Here is a 24,009-nt window from a genome sequence, read left to right on the forward strand (position 1 = left end):
TTAATATCAGATATCTATCCAACAACTGATCCCAACTGAACGAACCTCAAGAGGCAAAGCTTTCGGCTGTTATCATATTTTCAAGCCTGGGTGGGAAGCTAACACACATTTAACTGGTTAAATTCCAATAGTTTTCAGGATTCTTAAACAAGCTTGTGAACCTCATAGTTTTGGCTCTAAGCCAAAGACCTTTTGGTCTAAAATTTAGACTTTAAATAAGTGGATCATGCCCTTTATAGAAAGAGAGTTGATCCTCATATAAGATGAATAGAAACTATTGGTGTGGACTCTTTAGTAATTTGATCTGGAATGGTGAAAGGTTTGGAATGATGGTCATGTAGTGGTAATGTCATTGGACTGGTATTCGAGACGTCCCGCCTAATGGTGTGGGGCCATGGATTCAAATCCCACCACAGCAACTAGTGAAATTTAAAGTAAATTAATAAAAATCTCAAACTGAAAGCTCAGTAATGGTGACCATGAATGGATTGTTGTAAAAAAAACTGGTCTGGTTCACGAATGCCCTTTTGGGAAGGAAATCTGTCCCCCATATCTGGTCTGGCCGATGTGACTTCAGATCCACAGTAACGTGGCTGACTTATAACTGCTTTGAAATGGCGTGGTGGCACAGTGGTGAGCACTGCTGCCTCATAGCGCCAAGGACCTGAGTTCGATTCCTGGCTTGGGTCACTATCTGTGTGAAGTTTGCATGTTCTCCCCGTTTCCTCTGGGTGCTCTCACACAGTCCAAAGGTAGATGGATTGGCTATGCTAAGTTGTCCCTTAGTGTCAGGGGGACTGGGGTAAGGTAAATGCATTGGGTTATGGGCTAGAGCCTGGGTGGGATTATAGTCAGTGCAATCTCAATGGACTGAATGGCCTCCTTCTGCACTATAGGATTCTACTCTATGAATGCAATGGTTCAAGGAATGGGCAATAAATGCTGACCTTTCCAGTGAAGCCCACGTCCCACAAGAAAGGTACTCAGGCTGAACCTAATGTAAGCTTTTGATAATCCTAATTTTTAGGGTTCAATGTCAGTAACATCTGTGGACTTTATTGTTTAACTACAAATTAAATTGAAGAGTTCAGTTTTTAATTTCTGTTAGTGATTCAATTGGCAATTAAGGCAGTTGGGATACTTTGCAGCTGCTTGTGAGGAAATACACTTAATTATTTTACAACTTTAAGTTAATTAAGAGTTTTTGTTCGATCAGCTTTCAAGGAATGGCGAAAAAGTAGTTTGAACTTTGGATGACTTCATCTTGAAGCAAAACCCACACATTGATTTAATTGATGAACTGTATTTGTAGGGTGGAACATCTGTATTAGAGGGAAACTGTTCTTTTTGTTTTGACATCATGATATGTATTTTTAACATTATGGTTTTGATATTTATAGGAATAAGTCAGAGTATATGTTTACAATAGGTGCGTTATTGACAGGAGGTTGTCAAAGGTGGCATGGTGGCACAGTAGTTAGAATTGCTGCCTCAAAACTCCAGGGACCCAGTTTCAATTCCAGCCTTGGGTGACTGTCTGAGTGGAGTTTGTATAGTCTCCCTGTGTCTGTGTGGGTTTCCTCCGGGTGCTCTGGTTACCTCCCACAGTCCAAAGATGATGATTTAGTGGATTGGCATGCTAAATTGCTCCTTAGTGTCCAGTGATTTGTAAATTAGATGGATTAGCCCTGGTAAATGCATGGGGCAATGGGGACAGGGCAGAGGAGAGGGCCTGGGTAAGATACTCTGTTAGAGAGTTGGCGCAGACTTGATGGGCTGCATGGCCTGTTCTGCAATATATTCTATGTGACTTTGTTTTGACTTCTGTATCTAAGGGAAATGTGTTATTTATTTGCAATAGAATGTAAATTCTGGAGGTCTAGAGAAGCAAAGGATGAAAATTAGTCTTTTGGTCTACATGGTTCTAGTTGTGAGGTAGGGTGACTCTAGATGTCTCACAGCTTGAACCATGGAAGAGGTGAATTTGGACAATTTCTAAATAGGGGTTCAACACTGAGAAAATGGTAAGATGTAGAAGGAGTAAGTCCTACTAAATTTTGGATTTCTCTAGAATATATGCATGATGCCACTGGACGTGATATCATTGATCACTAGCGGGATGATTACACAGAGTGAAGAAGCAGCCTGTACTGAGCACACCTTGTTAATAAAGCTCTTTTTAGTTTGATGCCTCCATGCTTCCTAGTATTAATCCTGCAGATACAACAACCACCACTAGATGTCACAAAGAATAATAAGAAGTAGGGATAAAAGTTGGAAATTTGGACTCTTTGTTGGGACAGTTTGGCTCCTCGGGTTTAGTCTTTTGGACACAGAAGAGAAAGGTGTTGCCTGTGCTGGCAATGCTCCAGAACTTCCAAATTTTATTTGGAAGTGATTTATACCTTGACAGTAAATTTTTGTACTAACCTTGGAGTTGATCTTGATCAACTTTGATCTGAACCTCAAGCTCCATATTCTAGCCAGTATCAATCTAACTTAATCACACCTTCACTACATTTCTTGCTTCCATCGCTGCTTCACCTTTGTTCACTGTGGATTGTTCGCCATTCACTGCTACCTGTATCTGACTGTGATTCAGTGAAACACTTCAAAATTTTATTTGCATTTAGAGGATTGCAAGTTGTTTTAGGTTTTTCATATGTGGTAGGCACCATAATTGATTGTTAACAAATATCTAAAATTATATGTGGTCTGAAATACACAAGGTCTTTGTGACATCCAGTGGTGGTTGTTGTGTCTGCAGGATTAATGCTAGGAAGCACAGAGGCACCAAACTAAAAAGAGCTTTATTAACAAGGTGTGTTCAGTACAGGCTGCTTCTTCACTCTGCATAGTTATCCCAGTAGTGATCAACGATATCACTTCCGACGGCATCATGCATTTATTCTAGAGAAATCCAAAATTTAGCAGGACTTATTCCTTCTGCATCTTACAATTTTCTCAGTGTTGATCTGAAATTCAGCTCTCCAGATGGGGAGCTGCTGGTTATAGTGGTAATATTGTTGGTCTAGTAATTAAGAGGTATCAATTAATGCTTTTGGGGGTATGGGTTCAAATCCTATTGCAACAGCCAGAGAAAATAAATTTGAATAATTAAATCTGAAATTGAAAGCTAGCCTAAGTAATCTGAGTCATAGATTTTTACAGCACAGAAGGAGGCCTTTTGGCCCATTATGTCCACACTGACCATCAAGCATCTATCTATTCTGATCCTATTTTCTAGCACTTGTCTGTGGCTTTGTAAGCTAAGGTATTGACTAAGAAACTATTGTGTAAAAACCTATCTGGTTCACTCATGTATTTTGGGAAAGAAATATATTGTCCTCACCTGGTTTGACCTACGTGCAACTTCACCGTGATGTCAACTCGTAGCTCAAATGGCTGAACATGCTGCTCCTTCTCAAGAGCATTAGGGATGGGGGAAAACTGCCACCTTGGCCAGCAACTTCCTCATTCTCATAGAATCCCTACAGTGCAGCCCTTTCGCAATAACCCCACACATTTACCCTGCTAGGTCCCCCCTAATACTAAGGGGCAATTGAACATAGCTGATCAATCTAACCTGTATGTCTTTGTTTGGACTGTGGGAGAAAACCCATGCAGACCCAGGGAGAATATATAACCTCCACACACAAATGAAAGAATTCAAACCTTTTCTTATTTGTTGCAAAATGCAAAAAAAAAGCTACTGAAGATTGATTACAAGTCAAGGTACCAAGATTGAGAGAAGGATGTAAAAGAGGCCAGAATTGGAAGAATGCAGATATCTTGGAGAGTTATAGGGCTGAAGGTGGGTTACATAGATAGGAAGGAGTGAGGCCATGGAGAGATTTGAACATAAGGATCAGAATTTTAACATTGAGGTGTTGTACCAGTGCTGGTCAGCGAGCAGAGAAGTAGTAGATGAAGTGGACTTAGTGCGAAATAGGGTCATTGCTCTGCTTTTTTTTGTAGGTAAGATTGTGTATGAACAATCTGTGGTGGCTGTGCTATCATAGAATCATAGAATCACAGTGCAGAAGAAGGCCATTGGGCTCATCGAGTCTGCACCAACCACAATCCCACCCAGGCCTATCCCTATAACCCCATGCATTTACCCTAGCTAGTCCTCCTGACACTAAGGGGCAATTTAGCAGGTCCAATCCACCTAACCAGCACATCTTTGAACTGTGGGAGGAAACCCACACAGACAGGGGAGAATGTACAAACACCACACAGACAGTGACTCAACCCGGGATTTGCACCTCAGTCTCGAACCTGGGTCAGTGCTCTGTAAGGCAGCAGTGCTAACTAGTGTGCCACCACGCCACCCAATGTTTAATTGCCTGTATGTTTTAATGAGCATACTGTGTTGGGGGGGTAATGGTCCATAGCAATTTCCTTCCTATTTTCTGAACACAACATTCACTCATTGATGCATCTTAATAAAGTTGGGAGAAGCAACCACTGAGAGATTACTTCAAGGGGATAACTTGTTTTATGTGTATAACCTTTCAGTCCAGCGTTTCAGAGGGAGTTGAAATCTAAATCCCCATGGAATAATTAGGTGTTAGTTCCTGCTGTTCAAATATTTCAAGTACACTTGACCACCCAGAGAGAATGCTCACAACCTTTCAACTTGACAGGGAAATAGATAGCCCTTTGGCATTAACTGTGGTCATCATAACACATACACATCAGGAAAGAACCAAGTGTAGAAAATGGAAAGTGGAACATTCTGCAACAACCCTTCCAGTGTAATGTTGATCATATTTGGCAAATTTGTTGTTATTTATTGGACCTTCTGTAGCAGATTTGAAATTTTTCAAATTCATTCCAGTTTCCAATTGTCAAAAAGTGTCAACTTTTTAAATGAGTGGTTATCAGATAATGTCCAGGAACTGACCGATGGAGCTGCTCAAAGTTGCAGAGTTAACACAGTTTGGAAACCTAACTCAAGTTACTTAATGTATTGGAGCTGCTAGGAGGAATTATTCACAGTATTCATGAAACTGAGTGTTCTGCTGGATTCCACACAGCGAACCTGAGAAGCACAAAGAATTTCCCCTCATGATTTGTGTTCACAGTTAAATGCTTTGAAACCACCATTGTTCTGAGACATAGTAAATTTCCCCAACTGTGTAGGCAGCACAAAGTAAGAAAAATTGAAGTATATGTTAAGGACAGCATATCGTTACTGATGTGTTTTTTAAATGAAATAGAATATTTCACGAGAAAAAACTGAAAGATACAAATGAGCACTTGGTTTGCATAGGTTACTGGAGATTGTGAGTTACAGTGTTTGAATGGAATTGAAACTGAATTTGAATTCCTTACATTTGTGAGAGGAAATTTATCAACAGCGTTTTAATGTGGTAATAGCCCATGTGGCAGAGTCAAATTGAGCCTTTTTGCTTACTCTGTTGTTGCAATACAAAGTAATATGCTGTTTTAATGATTCTGCTGTGACTAGGTTCATTTGATGAGCAGCCAACAGAACTGATAATTAGACTCTTCCAATTGGATCAAACATGTGCATACATAATCATTTATTCATTGTCACCTGATGTGCGTTGTCTGTTCCCTGGAGGGGAGCTGGGGAAGAAAACCTGTTGTAACAATGGAAGTCTTTGTTCCAGTGACGGGAATTTTCTTAGTTGTTTCAGGAGTTAGCTTAGAAGGTAGTAGTGCTGGAATGATGGCATAAGAGAAAATAGGTGTTGCAACAAAGTGTGATTTTTATATTTTAGATGTGCTGATTCCTGAGAGATTTCAATTTAAATTTGGAGATGTTTTGAAAAAACGGCCAGAAAAGTATAGTTCACCCTGAAATGGTAGGCTCTGCAAGGAAACAGTCCTTTCTGTAACTGGTAGCAGGTAAGTTCTGGTCAAATGTGAATCTTGCCCTGTATGAAATGAAGGATGGTTACATCTGTTTGCTTTTGTCATCCGTGTGTTGAAGTGCAGTGGGTGAAGTGTTACGTTACTAATAGAGAAAATGCAAGCCATTTTATAATTGTGAATTTAAAATTATTTTAAATCTGAATCTGAGGTTCATAAGTGCTGTTCAACACAGTCGGTCTCCTGGACAGGCACAGGCTCCTGGCTTCACCTGAGCCTGAAGGATTAAAGTTTGCTCTTTTGAGTTCTAAGGGCCAATGGATTCTAGATCTGAACTTTAATTATGTGGTATTTTGTCAAACCCTGTTTAAAAGCTGCTACAACTAGTTTTGGCTGCACAATTTTTGGTCTGATTTAGTATTGTCACATGTATTAATATACTGTGAAAAGTATTATTTCTTGTGCACTATACAGGCAAAACATACTGTTCATAAAGAAAAGGAGAGAGTGTAGAATATAGTGTTGCAGTCATAGCTAGAGCGTAGAAAAAGATCAACTTAAGATGAGATAGGTCCTTTTAGAAGTCTGATAGCAGCAGGGAGGAAGCTGTTCTTGAGTCAGTTGGTACATGACCTCAGAATTTAATCTTTCTCCCAATGGAGAAAGATGGAAGAGAGAATGTCCAGGGTGCCTGGGGTCCTTAATTATGCTGGCTGCTTTTCTGAGGCAGCGTGAAGTGTAGACAGTGTCAATGGCTGGTTAATTCTGCATCAATAGTCTCTATTCATCAAAGAACTCAAATCAAATTTGTTAGTCAATGTCTGCTTTTTAACAAATGTATTCACTGTTATTGGTTTCCAAATGACAATTTAAGGTTGGACGTATTTCAGTAATCTAAAATAAGGGTAGTGAATGTGGGATTTTATTAAGGCCTTCTGGTGAGATCCAACATGGCAGACCGGTCAGAAACGTAAAAGCCCATTGGATAGAGGGGCCATGTGGTGGGTTGGATCCAAAATTGGTTCAATGACAGAAAACAAAGAATGACGATCGAGGGATGTCTTAGCGCAGGGTTTCCCAAACTCTCAAAGCAGTGGAATTCCGATTGCATTGGGGAACCCCGAGCACACTCATCATTTTTTGGCGTGAAATAGATCCAAAATCAAATGTAAATAAGTTTTTTTTTGGCTAAATCTTTGCTTATTGTTAGGGGTTGGCATGCAGTTACAAATACCTTCAAACTAACCGCTGGAAGTCTTGTCCATTTCAGGAGTGGGTAATCTAAAAAGTTCACATTTAAAAATATTAAGTCTGAGATCTTGTCATTTTTAATGGGAAAAGTGATGCTGGAAAGCAAATACTCATGTCGACACATGCACCTCTCTCTTCCTCGCGCACACCAACCCACCTCTTTCTCCCTGATACACATCAACTCACCCCTCTCTCCCTTGCATCCACCCACATCTCCCTTTCCCTTTCACACACATTTCTCACTCTTTCACATGCACTCAGTCCCACTCTCACAGGCTCTGGCCTCCACTCAGAGTTCCATTCTGAGTTGCTTATCACTTCGCTGTGCACACTTGAACCATACCAGAGTTTCAATGTTAGACAGAGGTAATTGTGAAGGCCTGAGGAAAGAGTTGGCTCAAATAAACTGGGCACAAATAATTGAGGGCAGGACAGTTGAGGAACAATGGAGAATGTTCGGGGAGATTTGGAATACCTCTCAATTGAAGCATATTGCTGAGAGAAGGAGGAATTGTAAAAGGAAGAAAAATGTTCCACGGCTAGACAAGGAAGTCAAAGAGGACATAAAAGTAAAAGTTAGGGCATACCAAACTACAACAGCTAGTGGCAAGCTGAACTTTAAGGTTCAGCGAAAGACTACTAAAAATAGAATCAAAGACATAAGGTGAACTACAAAAGGAAATCAGCAGAAAACATAAACAGAGATACCAAAAGCTTCTACAAGTATAGAAAGAGGAAGAAAATAATTAAAATAAATATTGGCCCTTTTGAAGACGATACCAGTGAGGTATTAATGGGGATCATTGATGGCAGAAGCACTAAATCAATATTTTGCATGTCTTCACAGTAGAAAATAATGAAGATTTTCTAGAAACTGTAGTTAATGCAGAGCAACTTGGTACAATAGCCATCACTAGGGAGAGGATATTGAATAAACTAATGGGATTAAAGGCAGATAAATCTCTGGGACCTGATGGCCTGCACTCTAGGGTATTAAAGGAGGTGGCAGCAGAGGTAGTAGATGCATTGGTTGTGATATTTAAAAATTCATTGAATTCTGGTAAGGTCCCGGTGGATTGGAAACACGCTGATGTGACGCCCTATTCAAAAAGGAGGAGAAGCAAAAAGTAGGAAACTATAGGTCAGTTAACTTGATCTCAGTGGTGGGGAAATTGCTGGAATCAATCATTAAGGAGGAGAAGACTGAGCATTTGGAAAGACAAAGCTCAATCCACCATTGTCAGCATACTTTTATGAAGAGTAAGACTTGCTTGAATTTTTTGAGGACGTAACCAGCAAGTTAGATAATGGGGAACCTATAACTGTGGCATATCTAGACTTTCAGAAGGCATTTGACAAGGTGCTGCGTAAAAGACTGATCCAGAAGGTGAGATTGCAGGGAAATGGAGGCAGAGTGCTAGATTGAATTGAGGATTGGCTGACTGACAGAAAGCAGAAGATCAGGATAAATGGGTCCTTCTTTAGCCGGTGAAATGTAACTAGTGGGGTGCCGCAGGGATCAGTCCTTGGACCGCAACTGTTTAAAATCTATATAAATGATCTGTAAGCAGGGACAGTGTAACACAGCAACATTTATGGATGGTACTAAAATAGATGGGCAAGCAAGCAGTGAAGGAGATATTAAGATTCTACAGATGGATATAGATAGGCTAGGAGAGTGGGCCGAACTTTAGCAGATGGAGTTCAATGTGAATAAGTGTGAGGTTATCCATTTTGGCAGAAAAAATAGGCGAATTATGGTTAAGGCTGAAATGCTCAACTCATGTACCTGGATCTGTGCCTGAAGTGCTGTAACCTGCAAGGGTACAGACTGGGTACTGGAAGGTGGAACTAGAATGGGCAGCAAGATTGTTTTTTTTTGCTGACTCTGATGTGATGGGCTGAATGGCCTCTTTTTGTGGTGTGACTTTTCTGTGGTTTCTAATGGAGTGTTTACATTCAACATTTGTACAAAAAAGGGCAAATGCAATGAGTTCTTTATGCCAGACTGTTTGCAACAATGTTATTTTTAACTTTATTGGCATCAATATACTTCTGAACTGAGAAAGCAAAATTACAATAATACATTAACAGGAAGTTTAACAGCATCTACTACCAATGAAGTTTTGTTTAAACAAGCACCACAGTGGGTAATTGATCATGTAGCAGTTAAGGCTAATAATGTGTTATAAGCAGCCAACAGTAAAATATTGCCCCATTCATTTTAATTAGAGTCCAATATTACTAGTAACATGAGCTGATAATTATCACTGTCAATTCAAAATGTTTACAAGCATCTTTGTTGTACATAAAACCATAGAACATTACAGCACAGAAACAGGTCCTTTGGCCCTTCTTGGCTGTGCTGAGCCATTTTTCTGCCTAGTCCCACTGACCTGCACCTGGACTATATCCCTCCACACCCCTCTCATCCATGTACCTGTCCAAGTTTTTCTTAAATGTTAAAAGTCTGCCCGCATTTACTTCATCTGGCAGCTCATTCCACACTCCCACCACTCTGTGTGAAGAAGGCCCCCCTAATATTCCTTTTAAACTTTTCCCCCTTCACCCTTAATCGATGTCCTCTAGTTTTTTTCTCCTCTAGCCTCAGTGGAAAAAGCCTGCTTGCATTCACTCTATCTATACCCATCATAATTTTATACACCTCTATCAAATCTCCCCTCATTCCTCTACGCTCCAGGGAATGAAGTTCTGACCTATTCAATCTTTCTCTGTAACTCAGTTTCTGAAGTCCCGGCAACATCCTTGTAAATCTTCCCCGTACTCTTTCAACCTTATTAATATCCTTCCTGTAATTAGGTGACCAAAACTGCACACAATACTCTAAATTCAGCCTCACCAGGTGGTACATGCGGGAAGTATGGATGTATAGTCTAATGCCAAAATCTTGCTGCCCTTTACACTGGTGGGATCTTGCGTCCTGTCCACAGTGCGCCCATGGCATGGGTTTGCTGTTTGTGAGGGGGCGTTTAATGGGAAACTCTGACAATGACAGGACCATTAGATCCAACCATCAGTGAGTGGTGCCTCCTGCCATGACAAAACATAATCATAGAAGGTGGGAGGAAGATCCAACTCAATAAATTTACTCATAATTGAGTTGATAGGTGGGTAGTCAGAGACTGCACAGTCACAATTTTTGATTTGATTTATTATTGTCACGTGTTAATATACAGTGCAAAGTATTGTTTCTTGCACACTATACAGATAAAGCATACCGTTCATCGAGAAGGAAACAGTGCAGAATGTAGTGTTAGTTATAGCTAGGGTGTAAAAAAAAAAGATCAACTTAATGCAAGGTAGGTCCATTCAAAAGTCTGACAGCAGCAGGGAAGAAGCTGCTCTTGAGTCAGTCGGTACGTGACCTCAGACTTTTGTATCTTTTTTCTGACAGAAGAAGGCGGAAGAGAGAATGTCCGGAGTGCGTGGGGTCCTCAATTATGCTGGCTGCTTTGCCGAGGCAGCGGGGAGTGTAGACAGAGTCAATGGATGGGAGGCTGGTTTGTGTGATGGATTGGGCTACATTCACAACCTTTTGTAGTTCCTTGCAGTATTGCACAGAGCAGGAGCCATACCTAGCTGTGATACCCAACCTGTTGCACATTTCCAGCACTTTGTGTTTTTTAGCCAGACTGATGGGTTTTTTCTTTAGCCAAACTTTTTTTTTAAGCCAGACAACCTCAGTTGTGCGGTCAGAGCAGAAAAACTGGGGTTGTTCTCCTTGTAATAGAGAACATTAAAGAGAAATTGAGGAAACCTTCAGAAGTCTAAGTTCTGATAGCAAAGACACACAAAACTGTTTCCACTGGCAAAAAGCTCGGTAAAGATTGGACACTCTTTTGCCAATTGTCTAAAATGTGCCAGAATTGAATGAGAAGTTTTTTAAATGTTATTTTCGTCTGCATTGCACCATCTGAAAGGATGGTGGAAACAACTTCAATAGTAACTTACAAAAATAAATTAGGTAAGTACTTGAAAAGGCAAACTTTCTAGGTCTATAGTGGAAGAATGGGGGCGCGGGACTAGTTAAATATCTTGCAATGAGTCGGCACTGAAATGGACCAAATGCCCTCCTTTTGTGCTGTTAAGATTCTATAAAATAAGCTTATATAATGCATAATATATTTATAATTTGTGACACTATGATATTAACTTCATATGCATTTAGTTTTTTTTAAGAAATGGAACAATGTCTTTGTTACTTCTCATGTTTTGTGTTCTCATTCTGAGCTTCCAAGATAATTTCCCTAGATTCCTTTAAAATGCTGGGTCTGGTATTTCCTGGGTGGAGCTATAAGCTGGCATGTGACTTAGCTGACAGCTGTGATACGTCTGCTTTTGTATACATCTCCAGGCTCCACGAAACATGTGTGCACAATAGGAGGCTTCAGTACTTGCAGTGTACAATCTAAGTGCCATTGTACTGAATTAGACATTAGTTTAGATTTCATTAAAAATTGGCAGAAGTGGTTGCAGTGCAGTGACACTAAGTTGTAACAATCTCGAACTAATCTCCTGTCGTGGCTGGAGCACAAAAGTACCTTTCATTTTGCCACTTCACAATGTCGCCTGATACGTACATTTGATTCCTTGTATTGGATTATACGTGAAAATGGATTTGTATACTGAAGTGAATCTTAATTCAGTTTCATTTGTTTACTGCGGAACCTATCCACGTACTATACCGAAGGAATGCTAACTTTCAGGTAGTCAGTCGCATTTCTCTCTGAGGTTGCAAATTTTTTAAAAATTGCTTCTTTCACTATCTTTGAAAGTATGACCCCCCCAGTTAATGCAAAACTTGTGTGCAACCTTCAGTGTTTGAACTGAAAATTGAACTTTGCCTGCCTTGTGTTTGCTTTAGCTGTCTGTGTTCATATATCATATGTATAGTATAAGAACTGTGTAGTCTAGCAAAGGCAATAATGGAGGCCAGCACCTTGAAATGCCCAAATTTAGAAATGCTTCAGACATTTTTTAGTATTTTTTTTTATAATCCTCATCCAAAGCAGACCTGAAACTTTCCCTCTGGGTTGTGATACTGAAGTGATTCTTAATTCTGTTTCTCTACCTTGAAAAATGCATTAATCTCTTTACATTAGTACCAGATTTCTACTAAATATCTAACCATATAAACTTGAAGTACTTTAAAGGACTCTATCCTTGACATTCCCCCAATAAAACCACTGCTTATCCCATTGAATTCTTTCTTGCTTAAAACTAAGCTGCAAGTTGCTATGTGATGTTTAATGTATTTTTAAAACATATCCTTGACATTTGGCAAAATGACATAGGGTTTTTTTTTCCTAAAAAGAAGTCTCTCTTGAATTTTATCAACGCTGATAATTCATTATGTTTTTAGGATCTGGGCCAGAATTCTCCGATCTTACTCGCTGCTGCTTCCAGCAAGAATGGAGAATTTGGGCACAGTCAAATCTCAATTCACAGCAACAGGCCTGGAGAATTCCAGTTGTGGGCAAGGTTGGATTATTCCTGCCCTGACCTTTTTCTGAATCATGCAGTTTGGCATGTAAGGTGCACCATGACTTCACTAAAATATGTGTAAAATAAATTGGGGTGCCAGCATTCTTTACTTAGTGGAAGTAAAGGATGGTTGTTTCCAGATGGTAATGTTTGCTACCTCAGTGTCAGTTAATTTGGAACAACTATCAGCATTTTGGGAAAGGTTCTCTTTTTAACTTGACCCAACATTTGTCACAGCGATTTGCATTTTTGCAAATGTGCAAAAACACCCTAAAATGATTCAGAAAGGCATGAAGGAAAATGGACACAGAATTGCCTTCATGCTCCTATTCCAATTCTTGAGGCAGAGTGTTTTTGTAATGATGAGGATGGCAAAAGCATGGTTTATTTCATTTGCACATTAACGTCTCTACTGGCCCAGATTTTTCTGTGCTGAAGGAACAACAGTTGCTGATCACCTTGATGCCAGCTGTTTGTGCCCCTACTTTTCACGGGTCTGTCAGTGGAAATTCCCTTAAATACAGAGCCTGGGGTTCTCTGCTCCCATTTGCCCTAGGTGGATTTGATGACTGGAGCAGCAAATATCACGAGGAGTCCAAAGTCTTGTTTCATGACAATGCGAACCCCCTCCCCGTCTTCACTATTCTGTATTGAGAACGTCATGATAAATTTAGATATAATCATCAGTCCCGTATGTCTGAATCACCCCCATGTTAAAATATCCATTGACAGCAGCATGCTGTCAGAATGGCATGAATGAGCTCTGAAGGCGTACATCCAGCAAGCTATGCCCCTGGGGAGCACAGATGAGCGCAGTGCTCAGCGGGAAGAGAATCGTGCTCGGGTTGGTGCAGATCCAGGAACTTTTTAAAAGAATTTAGGTTCTTTGTCTCCACCACCAACTCAAGCAGTTCATTCCAAATACTCACCACCCTCTGAAGAAGGTTCTTCCTCATGTCCCCTCTACACCTTCTGTCACTTGAATCTACATCCACTGGTTTTCAAATTTTCTGCCAAAGGAAGCAATTTTATCCTGATCACTCTATCTCTTCCCCCTTAACTTTGAACATCCCAGCTAAGTCACCTGTCAGTCGTCTTTGTTCTATGGAAAATAACCCCAACCTGTCAAATCTTTCCTTAAAGCTACATTTTTCCAGACCAAGCAACATTCTTGTGAACCTCCTCTGCATGCTCTCTCTAGAGCAATTACATCCTTCCTGCAATATAGTGACCAGAACTGCAAACAGTACTCCAGTTGTGGCCTTACTGATGTTTTATACCATTCCAACATTATATGTTGTATTCTACACCTTTGCCAATGAAGGCGAGCATTCCATAGGCCACCTTTGCAACATTGTCTACTTGAACTGCTACCTTTAGGGACCTGTGTAGAATCGTGGAATCCTACAGTGTAGTATCATAGAATCCTTCAGAGCAGAGGAGGCCGTTTGGCCCATAGAGTCTACACAGACCACAATCCCACACAGGCCCTATTTCCATAACCCCAAACACTAAGGGGCAATTTAGTATGGCCAACCCACCTAACCTGCACATCTTTGGACTATGGGAGGAAACCGGAGCACCCGGAAGAAACCCACGCAAACACTGGGAGAACGTGCAGACTCGTACAGACAATGACCCAAGCCGGGAATCGAACCTGGGTCCCGGGGTTGTGAGGCAGCAGTGCTCACAACCAACTGAGCCACTCTTACTAGTATGCCAAGATCACTCACTTCATCTATGCATTTTAGTATACCCCTACCCAAGGAGATAGTGAAGAACAATGATGTTGAGACATGGCTAAATAATTCACTGAGACTATTAAGACTTTGTAAGATATTTTAGCTGTTTTATCATGGAATTTAGTGAGAAAATCCAATAAGTTTCAGCCATTTTAAATGTCAAGTCTGTCCGTGAGCACTGCAACAATAAATCATTTGAGAGCGGGGTACCTCGCAGACCTGGATTTTCCACGTTTAATGTCACGTGTAGTCCAGAAGTTGCCATGAGATTTCCCCCAATAAATGTGTTTGCTGGGGTTATAACTGTATGAGGTATTATAAATTTATAGCATTTAAAGGTGTTATGTTGTCATGTGGAATCTTGCCTGCATTCCTGCAGCAAGACGGAACAACTTGCTACATTAAATTATTTTCTGTTGGAAGGATAGATTAATTTGTGTTCAACTATTTTAAAACAGGACAGGTCTTCAAAATATGTCTGTTATCTATAATCTGAAGATGATGTGCACTACATTGAAGCATTAGTCTAAAGTTCGCAAACACAAAAATGTACGTTGAACTTAAAAGGTCATACTAAAAATTGTTGGGCTGCTTTTTTTGGCTTTAACATGTTTATTTTGTATTTAACGCTGAATTTCTGCATGTTGCTGTGCTGTGTCAGATCTTTATTATGTGATTAAATGTATCAATCAGAATCCAGTTATTTTCGTTCATAAATGATATCAATAGTAAAATGTGATGCTTTCTAGACACTGTTATAATCTACTTATATTTAACATCTCATTTGCGGCTTTCACACGTCTCATAATGGATCACGTTAATGTGGGGGAAAAAAAACGTCAACCTGACAAAGATTCTGAGCTCCAACAAAGATAACACACTCGGTGACAGGTCAGGGATAATGCCCCGCCTCTTCAATAATTTTTGAGAACGGCCAATGCGACTTTAGAGGACCACATCCGCTTTGCTCCAAAAAGCATCTGTCAACTGTCTTTGGCCTGCAAATCTGTGCAGTTTGTCATTCAGACTATGTCCACTGTCATCCCCTGAAATAGTGACCACCACCATCACAACCTCCCCTGCCACAACCTGCAATTCAGTCAGAACCGCATCCATTACTGACTGGTGAGGCAGTGAATAAATCTGTGAATCTTTAGATGCCTTGCTCAGCTGACCATTTTGTATCTGTATGCTTTGAATGGAAATTAATACAGGAGGAAGCTTGTGTGATGTATAACAATTGGTGTATACCTTTCAGCTGAATGGCCAGTTTCAGTTGCTGTGCAGTAAATCAATGAATCTTTAGATACCTTGCTCAATTGCCCATTTTTCATCTCTATGCTGTGGATAGAATTAATTTGGAGGAAGCTCGTGTGATGTATAACAGTTGGAGTATACCTTTTTAAGCTGAATGGCCAGCTTCTGTGGCCTCTATGGCGGTAAGAAGTCTCACATCACCAGGTTTAAGTCCAACCAGTTTATTTGATCGTAATCCCACAAGCTTTTGGAAACAGTGCTCCTTTGTCAACTGGTTGGACTTAAACCTGGTGTTGTGAGACTTCTTACTGTGTTTACCCCAGTCCAACACCGGCATCTCTATACATCATCGCTTCTATGCCAGTGCCAGTTTCTGTGCCAGTGTTTAATAATCCAGTGACAATATTGGAGCAAGAGCAGACCATTCAGCCATTCAAAGCTGCTTTGTCTTTCAGTGAGACCATGGCTGACTTTTACCTGAATTCCATTCATCCACCTTGGCTTGCAAAAATCTATCAACCCTTTTAATGTAAAATGATAAATTGAGCTAGCATCGACTGCTTTTAGTGGAAGAGTATTCTGCATTTTTACCACTCTTTGTATGCCTTGTTTCTCTCCTCAGCAGTCTGCCTCTGATTTTAAGCTTATGATACCAATCTCCCACTGCTGAAAAATATTTCACCCCATCTACCCTAACAAGTCCTTTCAAAATCCTAAAAACCTTATTCAAAACCTGCACCCCTTCAACAGCTGATTTGTGGCTTCCCCCTTTTCATGTTGGATCACATTGATATGAAAAAAACTCAACAGAAGAGCTTTATTTAATTTTGGGATGAAAAGGTTAATCATTGTGCTGCACTTGACTATTTTGAAGTATTATTTCAACGAAAAATGTCATCATGCTCTAAGCACATTGTTCGAGTGGCATTGCTACACTATGGTTACAGCTTTTGGTTCAAGGAGCAGATTTTATGGCTTCGACCATTATTGTTTATAACATAGCTAAGACACTGAAGTATTCTGAATATGCTATTGGAATCTATTCTGTTTTTTTTTCGTGAGAATCAATAGCTAAACAATCATTGTAATTCAATGTTCTGTTTGTCTTTATCGTCAAAATTAGAATTTTTAAAAAGTGTCACTAATTCAGTTAGACGTATTATAATTTCATTTTCCTTTTTTTAACTTATGCATTCTGCCAGAGTCGTGGCAATTTGCAATGGATTTGGTTCAGAAATGCTGCTTTTCTTTCCCCTTCCAGGTCCCAATATTTCTTATGTTAAACTTTTTTTTATGTAAAGGGCTGCTTAGGTAAAACTGGTCCCAGTTCTATAGAACCATAGAATCTGGACTGTGCAGAAGGAGGCCATTCAGCCCATTGAGTCTGCACCGATTCTCCAAAGAGTATTTTATATTTGCAACGTTATGTGCATGGATCCCAAAATTCCTACCGTTCTATCTTTTCATCATTTGAATAACACTTTGTCCAAATGAATGGCCTCACACTAGGCCTACGTTGAATTCCATCTATCATAGTTTTGCCCCCTCTCTTAATCTATCAATGTCTTTTTCTTTTTTCTGTTTTCGACACTACTTGCTACATCACCAAACTTAGTATATGGCATTTTATTGTGTCACCCAAGTCTTCACAGAAATTCAGTGAATAGTTCAGGGTCCAGCGCACACTCCTGTAAGAAACCACTAGTCTCTTCCTTTTAATTTGAGTAAATGTATATTATCCCTATTCCACTTCTGTTGTTTAATCTCCTAACGTGATCAATAATTCATCTTTAACTCCATGTGCTTTAATTTTGGCTAATAATCTTAGTGGGACCTTATTGAATGCCTCAAAGTCCAGATAAACTACATCCAAAGACATTCTATTGCCTGTCTCTTGAGTTACTTTCTCAAACAAATTTGGCTGATTTTAGCTTGACACAACCTGTCCTCTAATCAGCTCAAATTTCTCTCGGTATACAGTCACTCTGTCCTTGGTTATAGATCATGATAATTCCCTCATGACAGGGCTATAATTTCCTGTATTTTTTTTCTCTCACCTTTAAGTAATGGAGTCACATTTGCAATTTCCCAATCTGAAGGGACGTCACAGTTGAGCCCAACATATTCAGTGCATTATTCAGCTCAAATCTGGATTGCAATTAGGATTGGAAAATGTGGCATGTTTCCTTTTTGCCTTCCTTGCTTGAGGAGCACCAAGACCAATTGTCCTATCTTGGCTGAGATTAGCTAACGTGGCACAGTGTTGCAATGGACCCTCGCTCCTTTGTAGTTTTGATGAGTTAGTATCATACTGGGTGGTACATTTTTACTCATTTGTGTCATCAGGAACACATTTCAGTTTTCTTTTATTTCTGGAGGCAGTTGCTTTTCATTTAAATCTGTGGCTGAATAATCACAAAATATGGTTTCTTAAAAAAAATAAACATAACCCAGTGGTACAAAATATGATTATACGTTAATTTCCAACACTCGTTATTCAGTTAAAACTATATTTCTGAAGATGGTAAAAGAGTAATGGCATATGTAAGCTTGATGTAACATGATTACTGGTTTTCAAACTAAGAGGTTGATTAACCTGCAAGTACTTAATTTCTTGGATGCATTTATAAAAATTCCTTTATGTCCTTATAAGTGCACTGGATTTTATTAGGTCAACTACAATAGTCTTAATAATAGCATTTGAAAGAAATTCCAAATGCTGTGACTTCAGTGTAAATCCTTTGAGAACTTTCTTCATTTAGTAAGATTTATTGCGAGGTAGATGAAGATTAATACTTATTGATTGAAACAAGATAACAACAGCTGGGTGAAATGATTACTAAAAGGCTCCAGGAAATGGTGTTAACATAGGTCAAGACCGTACAGTGCTTCATTTAAGGTGTTCAGCACGCAAGACAGTTGTGAAGTTGAATGTTTACATTTGACATTTCTGCTGTTAATAGACTAAATTTATACTTCTCTCAGCAACAGCCTATCCATTGATCTGTTCTGTATTATTCTGGTTTGTTGGCTTAATCCTTTTATTTTCTTAATTGTCCTCATTGAGTAGGTATCACTGTTAAGGTCATCCTTCATTGCTCTTAAGAAGGTTTGTGGTGAGTGGTCATCTTGAATCCCTACACTCCATGTGATCAAGGCACAGCCATAATTCTGTTAGGAAGGAGTTCTAGGATTTTGACCCAGTGATGCTGAAGGAATGGAGATATCAGCCAGAATTTTACCACCTCGCCCACCATGGGAATTGGAGGGGATGACAGGTGGACAATGGAAAGGCCCACTGACCTGGGGTGGAATTTTACGGTTTTGGGATGAATGAGGCTGTAAAATCCCACCCATGCTTTCAAATCAGGATGGTGTGTGGCTTGGTGGGGAGCTTGCAGATGGTGGGATTCCCAAGTATCTGCTGCCCTTGTCTTGCTTGGCAGTAAAGTTCAGAAGGTCCTGTTGGAGGAGGCTTGGTGAGTTGCTGCAGTGTATTTTGCAGGTGGTAAACATTGCTGACTCTGTGCCCTTGGTGGTGGAGGGAGTGATTGTTCAAGGTGGTAGATGATTGCTTTGTCCTGGAGGGTGTAGAATTCCTTGAATGTTGTTGGAGTTGCATTCATCCAAGCAATTGGGGTATATTCCATTGCAGTCTTGAAATGGACCTTGTAGATGACAGGCAGCCATTGGGGAGTCAGGAAGTGAGTAACTCGCTTAGTATTCCCAGCTTCTGAGCTATCTGTGGTTGCAGTGACTGAAGTGTGCTTATCTTAAAGTTCACTTCCTCCGCAAGGAATGCACAATGGCAGTAATGTGTACCATTATATAAGATGCTGAAACTCACTAAAACTCCTACGATATCACCTCCAAACTGTTGGCCTTTACAGCACCTGAGGACAAGGGTAGCAGATGCATAGGAACATCACCACCTGGGAGGTCACCTCTAAGGCACACACCATCTTGACTTGGAACTGCATCTGTAGCTGAATCAAAATCCTGGAGCACTTTTCCTAGATGTACTTCCGCCATCTGGATTGCAGAGGTTCAAGGAAGTGGTTCACCATCACCTTCATGAGCGAAATTAGGAATGAACAAAGAACGCTGGCCTCATCAAAGTAATACCATGAACAAATTTTTTTAAAAAAATTAATGTCCATTAATATAAGTTGACCAACAGGATTCATCCTCAATTGAGTATGCTTTTCGTATCTCTTCATCTCCTCTGCAAGCACTGTTGCTGGCATATTGTTCCATGGCTGCTAACTATGTCTTGGCATCTTACCCAATGTATTTTTATGTGTATATCTAAACAGTAATGACATCTCCCAGTATATCAAAATATGCTATCAGGACTAGGTTTGATTCTGTCCTATTCAAGAAAAAAGGAGCTTGTTTCTAGTCTGCTACTTAACATTCTCCCCTCCATCACATCTCCAAATACAGGTTAACTTATTTCTTTGTGCAAAACTGATACAATTATAACATTTGGTTACTCTCCAAATATAATTAATTAGACATGAAAATCTTTGGAATATCATGACTTGTTCAAGATGATACCTAAAGTGCATACTACTTCTTCCTCTTAATTACTTAAGCCAATTGTTACATCCCTGCTGCTTTGTGACCTTTGATCTTACTGGTCCTTTTGGTATAGAATACACCTGGTTGGTGTAGAGGAACTCAAAAACTGGCTTAGGTGCCAAACCTTCTTTTCACGCATCAATGCACAATATTTTACTCTGGCACAACATTGCAAAAAGGCTATTTGTTAGTAGTCTGCCATTTGTAACCAGTGAGTGTATGAGGTGATGCCTAGAATTCTGCATGGTATTAGGCATGTCTGCTTTCACAACTTTCATTACTGGTTTCATATGTTTTTAATAAATAGAGTTAACCTGATATCACAGAGTAATGAAAGCAATCTGTTCTAATTTTCTGCCAATAAAAATGACAGTCAAGCACTAAATGATCTTGATTTGCGTATTAAATCCTCTTTGAAGATGGCTGCATATGAAATTAAGGGAGTGTCATTACTGTACTTTATTGAAATCCACTCTGTTAATCGAAGAATTAATTTTTTATAACTTTTCTTTAGTTTTTCTCACTGGAGCATAACTTAATTTTGATTTTGGGTGAACATGTATTGCTTTGAAACTCTGACCTGCTTACTATGAAATAAATGGACAGCTGACATGGAAATTTTCTAATTTTGCATACAACAAAACTGGCATTTATTTCCAGCTTATGCTGCAGACAATGGTCCCAAGTGTAACCAGAGAAAAATCAGTACTGAACCAGAGAAGGAGCAAGTCAGAGGATTGTCCAGGAGATTGACAAATGAGCTGGGTTGTAAGGAAGATCCTTACATAAGGGAAGTTCATGGAGAGAATTCAAGATTAGTTGAAGGCATGCTTGTCAAGGGGATGGGGGAAGAGTTCATGTGGTCACTATGAAACCTCATTTCTGACCTCTTCCGTGATGTGACAGGAGTGTCAGATGTGATAACATCATAACTCTGACTTTGGGTACATCTGAGAATTGGACTATTTGGTATCTTGACCACTTATGATTTAGGGTAATGACAGGTTCTTCATTGTAACTGGAACATATATGCACATCAGGAGTCCAGGGCTATATTCTACATACATTTTTATTTATTGGTTTACACCCACAGCTTCCATGTCATGTCAGACTGACATCACTTTCTTCGATGAGTCTCCACTTACAATCCTTTAAAGTGATGCCACAGCAGTTAGAACGCTAGCAGGAAAATTTTGGATGAGTTCAATTTTAGAGACTAACAGGCTGACCTGAAAGGCATTGGAACAGTCAGGTTGTGATCAAGGCTCGGATCATGGGCTTGACAGCCCAAAGACTGAGGTGTGAGCAGAGTTGGGTAATACTGAGGCATGAGCTCAGTTTGGTAGCAGGATATGAATAATGACAGATGTGAGGAAACAGTTGAAGTTGGCCATTGTCTGTGCAAGTTGATGATGGTAGAGTGACTACTAGAGAAAACAAGGTAGAGGGTATGTCTGTGAATGTGTTGGAGAGTTAATAAGGGAGGAGAATTTAAGGAAAGTGCTGAAATAAGAGGAAAGATGCATAATATCTATTGCAATGAAGTTTAAAATCACCAAGGATCAACGCTTCCATTAAATGATGCCTGGATTGCTTACTATTTGTCACGAAGGGCAATACAAACGAGATAGTTGTTCCATGTTTCGCTTTAAATTTGTACTGTTGTATGTAAGTGCACTCAACAAAACCAAAAGAAAATGGATATTACCTGATAACTTTGAACGTGTAGTGCACAAGGTGTTTCAGCCAAGAACATCCCCAACAGCATTTTGAAGTTCTATGTAGTTTCAGGCAATTTTACTCATAAATCTTTCCAGTCGGACACTTAACTACTAGGCTGACTAGTAATCAAGCCATAAAAGGAGATTGTGATTCATTCTGTGGGCTGGTTGTTCTTTCAAACCTGAATTTCTGCTCTCTGCAGTTAAATGTCATGGTGAGGGAATGCTATTCAGTTTAAGTTGCATTAAAATTTCAACGCACCATGGAAGTACTTTCTAAAGAATTATTTTAATTCTCCTATGTTGCTTTGACAGTTTTGAACTAAATAGACTAATTTTGTAGAGGTTATGTGCTTGGAAACTTTGTGCAGAAGCAAAGGACAGTTATTGCAGGAGCTCCTGTCTACAATGGAAGTGCTTACCATAGTGCCGGGTATGTCTCAAATAATTGCGTGTGAAATAAGGTAGGCCAGTGAATGTCAATTTCTTTGTCATACCTACAATGTATTTGGATGCTGGAAGTTCTGTTTTATGAATGGTTGTAGTAAAATGTGTTTTAATGGAAGAATGTTATTCAAACCTTAGATTTGTTGAAGACTTATTTTACTGTTTGCGTAAAATGCTTTCTGTTTTTTGCAAGTGAATGTGACATGTCGGCAGTGTCCTTTGGACAGTACACATGACAGTATTGTCTAACATGCTGGATAGCATTTCCAACTGTGAATTAACATTGGCAAAAAATGAAGTGGTGTTGCTTTCTTTTGGTTTCAAACTGTTAACAAATCTTTTTTTTTAAACTTTCTCTTTCAATTGTAACTAAAATGGCATCTTGGTCCTATACTTAGTTTTTACTGATTTGATAAGTATTGTTTTTTTTTCCCCCCTGCGCATTCTTCCCAGATGGGCATCAGAGATTTGCGACCACAGCTCCCAGCACCCACAGTGGAATGCACCAGTATGCAATATAGCCACCTCCAACACATCAATCTTAATGTAACTGCACCTTGCATTAGCAACTAGAGAGCTAATTTGGTGGGAAAAACCAACATCACTCCTCTGATGCAAATTACTTATGGGTGGCACAGTGGTTAGCACTGCTGCCTCACAGCACCAGGGATGCAGGTTCGATTCCCGGCTTGGGTCACTGTCTGTGTGGAGTTTGCATGTTCTCCCCATGTCTGCATGGGTTTCCTCCAGGTACTCCAGTTTCCGCCCTCAGGCTGAAAGATGTGTTGGTTAGATGCATTGACCCGAACAGGCACCAGTGTGTAGTGACTAGGGGAATTTCACAGTAACTTCATTGCAGTGTTACTTACACAAGCCTTACTTGTAACTAATAATTAAACTTTACTGCTTTTCTTTATCTGGCCCAGTATTTACTCGACGAGATAGTTAACTATCTGTTTGTTTTTTTTGCTGAATCACAGCATTAATTATGCCAATCATGTTTTACAAGTTAAAAATCATCATCTATATATTGGTGTGGTAAGATCCTAAAGATATTTCCATTCAGAATTAGAGCAAAATATGAAGAAGCAGCAGTAGCTTGTAAAGTGTTTCAGGGTGCAGTTCGTCAAAGTTGATGATATTCAGATTATAATCATACAGTGCATATTTGCTCATTCCTGTCTCACAGATTTTTCAGGCTTCATTCAGACTTCAGCGAATAATGTGCAGACATTTTCATGGCAGCACATCGCCACTACTGAGGCATGTGCATTACGCAATCCAGAAGCAAACATGGCAAACTTTTGTGTAGTTTTTAAAGTAGTTCTGCAAAGAAAAATTCTTTACCTTCTGCTTACAATATGGCAGTATGTTTGCCCAGCTAACCCCACCCAAGTAATAATCACCCAAAGATAGAAGCCAAAAGCATGCTGAGGTTCTGACTTACATGCATACAATTAATCTGATTTCGGCTGTGTTCTGATTTGCGACAAAGTGAGCGGGTGGGAAGGCACAGAGCTACATTGGAAATGACCAGTTTTGATTCCAGAAATGAAGAGGGGCAAGAGAAGCAACTGGCATTATAACACCAAAGAGTCATTTGGATAGGAATTATGTTTGGAAAAAACATTTGATTCTGGGGTTGCAGAATGAAAAAC

The 24,009-nt window shown here is 39.7% G+C and overlaps 1 protein-coding gene across 12 annotated transcripts in view; it reads left to right on the plus strand.

Annotated features, from left to right (window-relative positions):
• The window catches only part of LOC145357750 (sickle tail protein homolog), a 567,669-nt gene that overhangs the window by 340,070 nt on the left and 203,590 nt on the right, over positions 1-24,009 (plus strand). The window contains exon 1 of one of the 12 annotated variants that reach the window (XM_080211301.1): positions 5,865-5,880. The exons of 10 other annotated variants lie outside the window; for them this stretch is intronic. The gene's annotated coding sequence lies outside the window, so the exon portion shown is untranslated. Of the gene's footprint in view, positions 1-5,864; positions 5,881-22,123; positions 22,369-24,009 lie in introns of those variants that run through there. One more of the 12 variants, XM_080211292.1, reaches the window with a different exon arrangement.

This window comes from Carcharhinus amblyrhynchos, chromosome 2 (genome assembly GCF_965287045.1).
Source record: "Carcharhinus amblyrhynchos chromosome 2, sCarAmb.v2.hapA, whole genome shotgun sequence".
In the NCBI taxonomy this organism is placed as follows: domain Eukaryota; kingdom Metazoa; phylum Chordata; class Chondrichthyes; order Carcharhiniformes; family Carcharhinidae; genus Carcharhinus; species Carcharhinus amblyrhynchos.